Raw genomic sequence first — 12335 nt, forward strand, 5'->3', positions numbered from 1 at the left:
CCCGATTTTCTACGACCATTTCAAAAGCACCTTCTTACGCCGTTATAATCGCCGCGTTAAGACACGGATTTTAACCCGTCTAGCGCCGACACAATGGCTCTTTCAAAACCCCAGAAATGCACACACCCCTTTTTTAAAACATTTTCAAATCCCGAGGACCATACATCGTCCCCAAGACCTTGTCAAACATTTCAAAGCTCGATTTTCAAAACATACAATTTTGAATTTCAAAAAAACCGTCTTTGGAAACAGTACATTGTTTTCAGAGCCGCCTCAACTCAAACTCGAACCGTCTTTTGAAAATAAACTTAAGACAACCTTTTCAACCGACCGACTTCTAAAGATTCCTACTCTTCGGAAGCCGTCCATAAAGAAACAAACAAATCTTTTTGAAAATCTCTATTTTCGAAAGCTTCAGTCCACCATTCCAATTCCGCCTCGTGTGTATCGAGTCGAAGCAAGTGTACTTATGCGTCTTCACTTATGAGTCGTCTCACCTCGAGACTCGTGAAACAGAGTCACGCCATTACGTTGGACGCGAGTTAAAGTTCGGTCAACACCGTCACGTTATAAATCGAGTCTGCACTGAGGCACCACACACGGTCGCCCCTATCTTGTTGCGTCTGATCTACTTTTCCGTCCTTTTGTTGTCCGTGTTTAGTCGTTAAACCGTGTCAGATTGAGATGTAACGTGAGCCATTTTTCTGCCATAGAGCCATGGCCCCGTCTTCAGCTTCATCCAAAAACCACAATGACAACAGATATGTTAAAAATGCTCAACTAGCCAGCCTGGTCACCACTCTTAAGGTCACCCTGGACCGCGTCGAGACCCGTGTCGACACCCTCTAAAACAAGGAAACCGGAGAACATAACACTCTGCCTTTGACTAAAACTGAGAAAAGGCTCTGGCTTTTGGAAGAACAACTCCTAGCCCGTGGTAATAATATCCACCTTGAGAAAAATCGAAGATTTGAACCCGTTGGGGATCAACTACCCGAAAACTTTACCCTGACTGATGTACCTAAGTTCAAGGAAGTGGAGGACCCACTCAATCACATTCGAGCCTTCAAGTATTACATGTCCATCAAGGGGGTCAAACAGGAACTCTTCACCAAGATCTTTCCATCATCCCTAGAACCAATTCCCTGCCAGTGATACTATTCCCTCGACCCCAAGAACCTTACTACCTGGGACGAAGTCGCTGTTGAATTTGCTAAACAATACGCCAACAATGTCGAAATCCAAGCCAATACCTGCACTCTTGAGGATCTGACTCAGAATGATAAGGAAGGGTTCACGGAATTCCTAACCCGTTGAAGGAGGGTAAGCACTCAATTGGTAAGTAAGCCGAGTGAATCAACTCTGGTAGAAAAATTTGTGAACAACCTCCGCCCGGTTTATGCCAACCTGCTGAGATATCAAAACATCAAAACGTTCCAGGACCTACAGATTCTCGAGACCCGCATTGAAGACGACCTCCGCAAGGGTGTGCTGGCCAAAACCACTGGTTGTGGCTATCAAGGATCTACATCAACCGGATCTCACCCTTATGGTCAAGCGAACAAAATTGATGAGTTTAATCTCCTCGAACCAACCACAAAGAAAATTGAATGTCCTCAAAGGTGTTCACAAACTTGGGGTCAACCTATGCTAGTGCCTTAAAAAGACTCATGGAACAAGGGAAACTACAATCGATTGGGCCCACTATGGACCCATCCGAGCCTAAGAAAACCCGTTTATGGAATCTCAATGCCTACTGCCAGTATCACCAGGGAAAAGGCCATGACACAGAGGTTTGCTTCATACTCAAGCACGTCATCCAAGATATGATCGAGAAAGGGGAACTACCTCTACCTCCACCCACCAAAGCAAATAACAAAACAAACCCTTTGGGAATCTATGCCATCTTCGATGATGAACCAACCTTAGATTGCTCACACCTCATCTTGCCAATTCATGACGAGGTTAATGCCTTGGAGAAGGATACCCCGGACGGGATATTCATATTTAGCGCCGCAACCATGCTCACCATGTTCCAACAGGTTGAGGAAGCCATAGCTAGTCTCTCAGAGAGGATTACCCGACTTGAGGACGCCTACCACCGGTTGATTTTCACCCCACCAACACCGACACCGCATCCGAGGGAGTGTCCTCCAAACGCCCAAAACTACCCTCACCAAAAAGGATTGCTCCCACGACAATTTTAGCATGCACCCCACCATAATCAACCCCACAAAAATTACCCTCTCAAAAATTACCCTCACAAAAACTTCCAATACAAAAACTATCCACCGAGGAATACTCCTCCAAGGTCCCCTCGAGATCCCAAAATCCACGGCATCTGGAGAGACGACGCAGAGGATGTCTATATTGTTCCGGGAAAGGGTAAACAAGCAAAATAGATCGGTCATCTTACCCGGTCCGGACGCCCCTACCAAAACTCGAACAATACTACGACCGTTCCAACAACGAACGACCAAGTCATCCCGAATGTGGACACTCAACCCAAGGTTCCCGAAAACTCGATCCTTAAACAACTGGAAAAACCAAAGGCCGAGATTTCAATTTGGCAATTGATCGCTACATCCTTCGGACATCGGGAAGCTTTGCTACAAGCCTTGGGAAAGTTGACAGTTCCCTCTACCTCCTCTCCAGAAGATGTCCCCGACCTCGGCAATCCGGTCATCTTCTCTGACGAAGATATCTCTCCATTCGGAGCCAACCATAACCTTGCCTTATACATCCTCGTGCAACGCCTCAAAAGGAATGTGGCTATGGTCCTAGTGGATGAGGGATCTGCGGTTAATGTCATTCCCATCAAAACGGTTCACAAACTGGGTATAAAAGAAGCTGATTTGATCCCGACTAACCAAGGGGTACACGCCTATGACGGCACTCGTCGCAAGGTTGCGGGGCTTATCACCTTGACCATTGCAACTGGACCCTTGGAAAGACAAGCCAGTTTTCAGGTGGTCGACATCGACGCCTCTTTCAACATGCTTCTGGGACGCCCCTGGATTCATGTCGTCAAGGCCGTCACGTCAACCCTCCATCAAGTAATTGAAGAGGACGACAGCGAGATGTGGGGATTCCAAGCTGTGAATGCCCTAGCCGACGAATCAACATCCTTTGATTATGACCCGTTGTCCAACCTCACAGTCAACCGCATTTTGATGCCCCAGGGTTATTTCCCGGGCCTACCTCTCAACCCGCTAAAAAGCACCTTGCCTCCCTTGAAACAGGCTAAGGTACCTAACATTCCGTTTGGGCTAGGCAATGAGCCTAGCGGCGAAGACATCCAAGAGATGAACCCTCTAATATGGAAGCGCAAAAAGCACAGAGTCATCCTCCGTCCCTACCATCTAACTCTCAATGGATTCATCAGTGTCCGAATACTCTTACTGGGTGGGCAACATTGTTCTTGTACCCAAGAAAGACGGGAAAATTCGGGTTTGCGTTGACTTCAGGGATCTAAACAAAGTAAGACCAAAAGACGACTTCCCTCTGCCACATGTTGACATCGTGGTGGTTAACACTGCCGAGCATGCCCTCTTATCATTCATGGACGGGTATGCTGGGTATAACCAGATTAAAATGACTGAGGAAAACATGCACAAGACTGCATTTACTACACAATAGGGAACTGCTACACGGTCATGCCTTTCGGCATAGTCAACGCCGGAGCAACCTACCGAAGAACTGCCACCACTCTCCTAGATGACATGATGCACAAGGATGTGAAAGTATATGTCGATGACATGATCGTCAAATCAAAAGAGTGGAACGACCACTTCAGCGCCCTTCAGAAGTTCTTCACTCGCCTTTGGAAATATAACATGAGACTAAATCCTCAGAAGTCTGCATTTAGGCCTCCAGAAAACTCCTGGGACACGTCGTCAGCAAAACAGGCATCAAAATTGATCCTACCAAAATCAAGGCCCTTCAACAAATGCCTCGGCCTAAAAACGAGAAGGAGATTCGAGGATTTCTTGGTTAAGTCCAATACATCAGCCGCTTTATAGCCAAGCTTACTATGATTTGTGAACCAATCTTCAAAAAGCTCCGTGCCTCCGATCACACCGATTGGGACGACGATTGTCAAAAGGCCTTCGACAGGATAAAGGAAATCCTATCCAAACCTCATGTCCTCATCCCACCTCAACAAGGAATTCCCTTATCCCTATACCTGATTGTCACCGACACAACCATGGGAGCAATGCTAGTGCAAACAGTCGACGGCAAAGAACGAGCCATCTACTACATCAGCAAAAAGTTCATCAAGTATGAGACAAGGTACACCGAACTGGAAAAGACATGCCTTGCCCTGGTCTGATCAACAAAGAAGCTGCGACATTACAGGCTCAGCTACATGGTTCACATCTACCCCAAGATGGAACCGGTCAAATACATCTTCGAAAAACCCGTACTAAACGGAAGGATGTCTAGATGGACACTTATGCTATCTGAATTTGATCTCAAATTCGTACCCCTCAAGTTTATCAAGGGAAGGGAAGTCGCCAATTTCTTAGCATAAAATCCCGGATACAACGACCGACACAAGGTCACTTCCTGACGAAGACATCCTTTGTGCCGACTCCGACGCATGGGACCTATAATTCGACGGTGCATCAAATATGAGAGGCTTCCAGGGTAGGAATCCTTCTAATATCACCAGAGGGGAACATGTTCCAATCTCAGTCAAGCTAGACTTCGCCGTCACCAACAATGCCGCCGAATACGAAGCATGGCTCATCGGCCTACAAGTAGCCATAACACTTGGCATCAAGAGACTAAGGGTCCATGACAATTCCTCACTCATCATCAATCAGGTTTCCGGATCATGGAAAATCCGAAGCGACAACTTAGCACCCTACCGAGCAAAAATCAACAAGGAGGCCGAATTCTTCGAGTAAGTTGACTACTTCCACCTACCACGTGAGGAAAATCAATTTGTTGATGCCCTGGCAAAACTTGTCCTGCTCGTCAACATACCTGACGACATGACATCGATGCCCCTGTGTGTCGAGAGAAGGAGCGAGACAGCTCATATCTGTGCCATCATCAACGATGAGGAAAACCATGTTTAACCTTATTACCAAGCCTTCCTCAACTTCAAAAGCAAAAAACAAATTCCCTTCCAACTCTGATAGAAGAGGACAAAGAGCCATCCGTTTACTTGCATCACAATTCGGGATAAGCCAAGAACAACTATACAAAAGAACACCCTAAGGGATTCTCCTCCTTTGCATTGACCACCACAAAGCCAAAAAAGTCATGGGAGAGGTCAACGACGGAGAGGTCACATGAGCGCAATGATGCTGACTCGAAAAATCATGCGGTTAGGCTACTACTGGACCATCATGGAAGCCGATTGTAGAAACTACGTCAAACATTGCCATAATTGCCAAATCTTCGCCAACATAGAACACATACCACCATCCCTTCCATACACCATGACATCACCCTGGCCTTTCTCGACCTGAGGCATCGACATCATCGGGAAAGTCGGCCCGATAGGCACCAAAGGGCATTATTTTGTCCTCGTCGCCATCGACTACTTCACCAAGTGGGTAGAAGCACAGTCCTATGCAGTCTTGACCACCAAACATGTGGCCAAGTTCATCCAGGACAACATCATCTGCAGATATGGGGTACCCGATGAAATCATCAGCGACCAAGGCTCTCACTTCCAAGTGGAAACACAAGCCTTGCTGGATAAGTATAAAATCAGGCGACAAAGATGATCCCCCCTATCGTCCCCAAACCAACGGAGCGGTAGAGGCAACAAACAAAACTCTTGTCACCATCATCAAAAAAATGCAAGATAATTGTAACACCCGCGAATTTCCCATTTTGACATTTAAAAATTTAATAAACCGTTTATTCACTTTATTGTATATTTTGAATTATTCAATGTAATTAATTTTATGTCAAACACGATTTTTATGAACATATTATATAAAAGCTCATTTTTTTTTATAAAAATACGTATTATTAAATTATATTCTTGAGGCATAATTTATATAAGAATAAATGTATACGTATTTTAGTCGGACAGTAATAATAGTGACAATAATAATGACTGTAATAATAATAATTTCCGTCTTAACTTCCGTCTGGCTATAAACCGTCACGTTTCACTTTGTACCTGCTTTAATCCGGACCAACTTGAAATCGACAACATGCTTACTTTTAAATATCTTATATATTATTTTCTTTATTATTATATATTATTATTATTATGTACTAGCATTATCATTATTTATTGTTGTGGACCGTGTCCCCTGTACACACATACTCCCTCTTTCCTTCTTCTCCTTCATTTCGAATAAACAACAGCAGCAAGAACAAAGCACACAGCACCATCACCATTTTTCGATCGCAAAAGCCCAAATCTCATCCCCGTTTCTCAACCAAATTCCATTATTTTTGTACCATTAGCTTCCTTGTCCCTTCCTCGTTCTTTTAAGGTAAGAAAGCTTCTATTTTTTTGAGGTTTCGAAAATACCGTCTTAAATGACAACTCGATTTGTTGTCCTAATCGACTAGTTTTTCCTCCTTTTAGCTGAAGACTGATGAGAGTCTCCCATTTTGGATGTTTTTACTCGGGAAATCAAGAGTTAACGGTAACGGTGATAGGTTACTCGACAAAAATGTCTAAATTCCGTCTTATATGTCGTTTTATATGCTCTTGTTTGACAAAGTTTGTTTCTTTGTGTCTTTCTCATTTGTATGTTAATTTTCATCTCATCTTTGCTTTAAATTCCGTCTTAATGTTGAGCTGAAACGCGACTGCTGGGTTTCGGTTTTAAAACCGTGATAGGGATGAACAAGATTGTTTTGTGAAAAAGATTGTTTTGTGAAAAAGGTGGTCTATTTTGGGTGGGGTTGTCGTGTGTAAGCTATTGAGTTTCCGTCTCAAATAATTAAATGAGCTTGTCTTGTTAGTGAAATGTGAGTCCGTCTTATAATGGTTGTTGAAGGAAATTGCTAAACTCGTATTTTACATGGTTATCCATTCGTATAAAATGGGTTAGCCTCATGTGTGTATTATGTTGTTTTCGTCTTACTCATGCTTGGAATTTTCGCCTTAACTTTGGTCCCAAAATGGGTGCTTTTGGCGCCAAGTTTAGTCTATTCGAATTATTAATTTCTGTCTCGTGTTTTATATAACGTGATTCATTAAATATCGTTCTTTTATATGTTTTTTTATTGGACTCATCTGTTTTGTTTGTTGGGCTCAATTGATTTTAATTGTTGGGCTTTATGTGTGTAAATGGTTAGACTTCTTGTGACTAAATTTTTGGGTTGTACATGATTATATGTTTGGCCTTGTTGTATGCCACTTATTGGATTCTATATAAATCTTATGTTGGGCTTCACATGATTTTGGTGTTAGGTCTAATAGGTTCCATTTGATGGGTCATGTATAGTTTGTGTTTTAGGCTCGTAAATAAGTCACTTGAGTTGGTCATATTTTATCTCGTAAATTATTCATTATCGCTTGTTATCTTTTATTTAACCGACATGTTAAATTATAAAATGGAATAATTATTAATATAATACATGTATGATATATTTATTATAAATAAGTACTTGTAAGAGTCATACTCTAGATAATATCTAGTATTGTTCGGTTGTGAGAGTCTTGGTTCTACCGGATACTAGGGGTGAGCCTGAGGCCCTCTAGTTGCGGTCTGAACGTCGGGAGTGATATTCCCATCCGTACTTATGGCGATGCAGGCCATAAGTATGAATGTGACATTAATCATCCCGTCCTTGAGTCGCGGTCCTATCGGATACTAGGGGTGAGCCATAGGACCTCTAGTTGCGATAAGGTCGACGGGGTTGATGTTTTCATCCGTACTTATGGTGAGATACAAGCCATGAGTATGAGTGTGACATTAATAATCCCGTTCTATGTGCTTATTTGTTGTGCTTGTTTGTTGCACTTGTTTGTTGTATTTGGCCATGTTTTAAAGGTAACCACTGAGCCAAATACTTGTTTGTTGTGCCTCGGACATGTTTTAAAGGTAACCTCTGAGTCGGGCACTTATTTGTTGTATTTGGCCATGTTTTAAAGGTAACCGCTAAGCCAGATACTTGTTTGTTGTACCTCGGACATATTTTAAAGGTAACCTCTGAGTCAGGTACTTGTTTGTTGTATTTGACCATGTTTTAAAGGTAACCGCTGAGCCAGATACTTGTTTGTTGTACCTCGGACATGTTTTAAAGGTAACCTCTGAGTCGGGTACTTGTTTGTAGTATTTGGACATGTTTTAAAGGTAACCGCTGAGCCAGATACTTTATATGTTGTGTCTCGGACATGTTTTAAAGGTAACCTCTGAGTCGGACACTTGTTTGTAGTATTTGGACATGTTTTAAAGGTAACCGCTGAGCCAGATACTTTAGAGGTCGTACCTTGGACATGTTTTAAAGGTAACCGCTGAGCCAAGGTACTTAAGGACTTGTGTCTCGGACATGCTTTAAAGGTAGCCTCTGAGCCGGATGCTTTGCTTATTATGTGATATTAGTAGTCCCATTTCGTGTATTGTATGTTATTTGATTTTCAAGTTTATGGCTAGGTTTTCCATTCACATGTATTGTTATGTAACCTTGTTTATCCGCGACATATGATATTCTATCGTGTTTATAGTTGTATTATCATTTATGATGTTTTGGTTGGATGGTTTCACATGGATGTATCATATGCCTTATCTATGATTTACTACGCATGTTTTGAATTATAGTCTCAATGCTTGCATCAAATGGTTATATTTATGATGTTCTAATATGTTCTTGTTTATCTGTGTTTCGACATATTGTGGCTGGGAGAACCTTGAGTTACTCCCCACTGACTGTGGCGTTCATGTCTACATGAATGACAGGTTGTGAAGATGCTTACATGGGGAAGACGTGTGGGCGAGCGAGAACTAAACCCTTGGACCTTAGTTTGTTAGTTTAGAAACCCTTTATTTGTTATTCGTGGGATATCTTTTCCCCGCTTTCTAGACTTGGGTTGTAATAACCTAAGTTTGTTTACTGTAATATTCGATTCTTTTCGTTTTTGGCACCCGCGTATTAATCTTTAACTTGTAATTTAAAAAGTTTTTAAAATCTCACAAATTTCTGCTCTAAATTATTAGTTATATTTTCCGCTTTACCGTGGGGTGTCACAGTTGGTATCAGAGCCTATGTTGCTCCCGACGCACACACGTGTACCCCAAGTTTAAATTAGAACTTGACCTTGAATAATGAATGAGAAATGGGTAGACTTAAGGACCTAAGGTGGTGGTCTGTAGTGTGTTTGCTCTTTGCTAGGTTCTAACATGTTCATTGATTGTCATTTAATAATTGTTGTGCTCATGGATCAATAACCGTAGACCTACCAGCGTGAAGATCAAGATTTGGTGCTTATTGCCGAGGATTGAAGAGTTGTTCAAACTTTGAAGAATGCTTCTACTCCCTCGAAGATGCTTCTTATATCCTTTGTGTCCCTTGCCTTATTCTTTATCTCTTGGTGCTTGTCCTTCTTCTAAACCCCCTTCTGTTTTACTTTGAAAGCTACTCTTGTACTCCTAACCTGTCCTTTGTTCCTTGCTTATCCTCCCTTAACGCCTTTTGATGGTACTCTTTCTTTTCAGGAATGTTGACCTTGGTTGAAAATTTTGACTTTTGAGGAGATTGTTGTGTTGGACCCTTAAACCTGGTTTTGAGAGGATTTGATGTTGGAAAGACTTAGGTAGTATGATGAGACATACTTGGTGATTCTTATACCTAGATCCTTGATAAAGTGAGTATATTTGATTGGTGGATTCTGTGTGTCAAGTGTGAGTTGCATTTGTTACTAAGGTTAGAGAACTTGACTTTCTTGTTCGTGTTTGGGATTTGAAAGCCTTGGGAAGTGCAGTGAGACGTGTCTTGGGATACTAGTGCTTAGTACTTGACTTAAAATGGGTGAAATTGAATGGTGGACTTGAGGATGTAGGATTGACTAGGTAAGTTGAGTTTTTGATTGGCTTCCATAATCACTTTAGACATGAGAGTTTGATAATGTATATGTTACCATATGAGAAATACTAATTGTGGGATTATTAATTGGTTTAAGTGAGTGACCTTGATTACTACTTGAGGTATGGTATGAGAGTGAGACTAAGCTACATTATTGAGAAGTCTTAGCGCTTGTTTTAGTAACTGGAAAGGATAATGGTATGGTTGACACCAATTGTTAGGTTAAAGAACATAGTTTCAATTTATGGTTTTAGGAACTTTGAGGTGGTAAAGCGTTGTTACAACTAAGACCTTGTTTCTTGAGAACTCGATGGTAAGTAAAGTTCTAGGATGTCAGATTTGAAAGAATACATTTTTGGGATGTAGATGACTATAATGGACTGGTGATGTGATTTGATATTAGTTGGCTCTTGAGAGTTCTTCAGTTGAGAGAGATTTAGTGTCAAGAAGTATTTGTTAACCCTGTGGAATATTTAAGAAATCTTTTCTGGGAATTTAGAGCTTGGAATTAGGATCCTTGATTGAGGATTTTACCATTTGGGAAACTTATAAATGACAGTAGGTGGATATGAGAATAGCATTGTTGGAAACCTTGACCTTGATCTTATGGAAGTTGTTTGTGGATGTTTGAGGATTTGGAGTGAGGAGATCACACTTATAGTGGAGTACCTTGTTTCAGGTAATAGATTAGGATGAACTAACATAAGTGTTTTGAGGAAATCCCTAGGAGTGTTGTGGTTATAAGCTTTGTGGTTAGGAAGCTTTCGGAACCGTTTGGGATGTTGTTTGGGATTTGAGTACCTGGCGTTTTCTTGTTGACTAATTTCCCTTTTTCCTTGATCATAAGCGTTACCGTTCATACCTCCTTTCCTTGCTTCATCATACTCCTCTTTTAAACTCGATGTTGGTAACCTATGAAACTCTATCATTGACATCCTTGTAAATTTGACTTCAATTCTTACCCTATGAAATTCATCATAGCTCTTTTGATTAGTTAAGTTTGAACTCTCTTAACGCACTTTGTTTCTATGCCATCTAAGTTACCTTCCTTTTTGGTACAATTTATAAACTTTCAAGCTACCATTTTTGTTTCATTGTTAAAAGTTTATGTTATCTTTGCAAAACCTTACCTATTTTAATGATTTGAAAATGAAAACTTGATTTAATTCCATATTTGTTCCTTAAGTATAGACGTCTCTATCACGAGTTTAATTGCTAAACCCGAGATTTCTTTAAATTTTATCCAATTTCTGCTAACTTTGATCTATTTATGATTTCTTTGACAAAGTTTAATATCATGTTTTCAGGAACTTGACTCCTTTTTGAGTTTAAAAGTGAAATCTTCTTTCTATTTTAGCTTTTGCAAAAGCAAATTTGAGTGAATTACCTGTATCTTTTGATTTTAACGTTGATCGGATGTTAGAACTCGTTATTAGAGACGTTTAATAACTTGTTCTACGCTTGTCGACGAGTGATTTTCGTTTTTAACTTGTCTTCGACTTGGAAAGTTAGCGTTCTTGTGTGCACGACAAGAGCAATTTCGTTCCATGAATGAGACTTACACTTTTGAAAACTCTCCGTAAATGTTTTTGAAAGTGTTTTGATTTTTATTTATACAAATGATTTGCCTCTCGACTTGGTTCTGTCGGAAAATTTTAGTTGAAACTTTTGAAAGAATTTTGATTCTTACGATAAGTAACCTTTAAAATGTTTTGGTTACCGATTCCAATTCTAGTTTTATTTTTATAACCTTTCATTTCTACTTTCAAGTTTCGAGGACGAAACTTTTTAAAAGATGGGGTGATTGTAACACCCGCGAATTTCCCATTTTGACATTTAAAAATTTAATAAACCGTTTAATCACTTTATTGTATATTTTGAATTATTCAATTTAATTAATTTTATGTCAAACACTATTTTTATGAACGTATTATATAAAAGCTCATTTTTTTATAAAAATACGTATTATTAAATTATATTCTTGAGGCATAATTTATATAAGAATAAATGTATACGTATTTTAGTCGGACAGTAATAATAGTGACAATAATAATGACTGTAATAATAATAATTCCCGTCTTAACTTCCGTCTGGCTATAGACCGTCACGTTTCACTTTGTACCTGCTTTAATCCGGACCAACCAGAAATCGACAACATGCTTACTTTTAAATATCTTATATATTATTATCTTTATTATTATATATTATTATTATGTACTAGCATTATTATTATTTATTGTTGTGGACCGTGTCCCCTGCACACACATACTCCCTCTTTTTTCTTTTTCTCCTTCATTTCGAATAAACAACAGCAGCAAGAACAA

The sequence above is a fragment of the Silene latifolia genome, chromosome 10 (genome assembly GCF_048544455.1).
Source record: "Silene latifolia isolate original U9 population chromosome 10, ASM4854445v1, whole genome shotgun sequence".
Classification (NCBI taxonomy): domain Eukaryota; kingdom Viridiplantae; phylum Streptophyta; class Magnoliopsida; order Caryophyllales; family Caryophyllaceae; genus Silene; species Silene latifolia.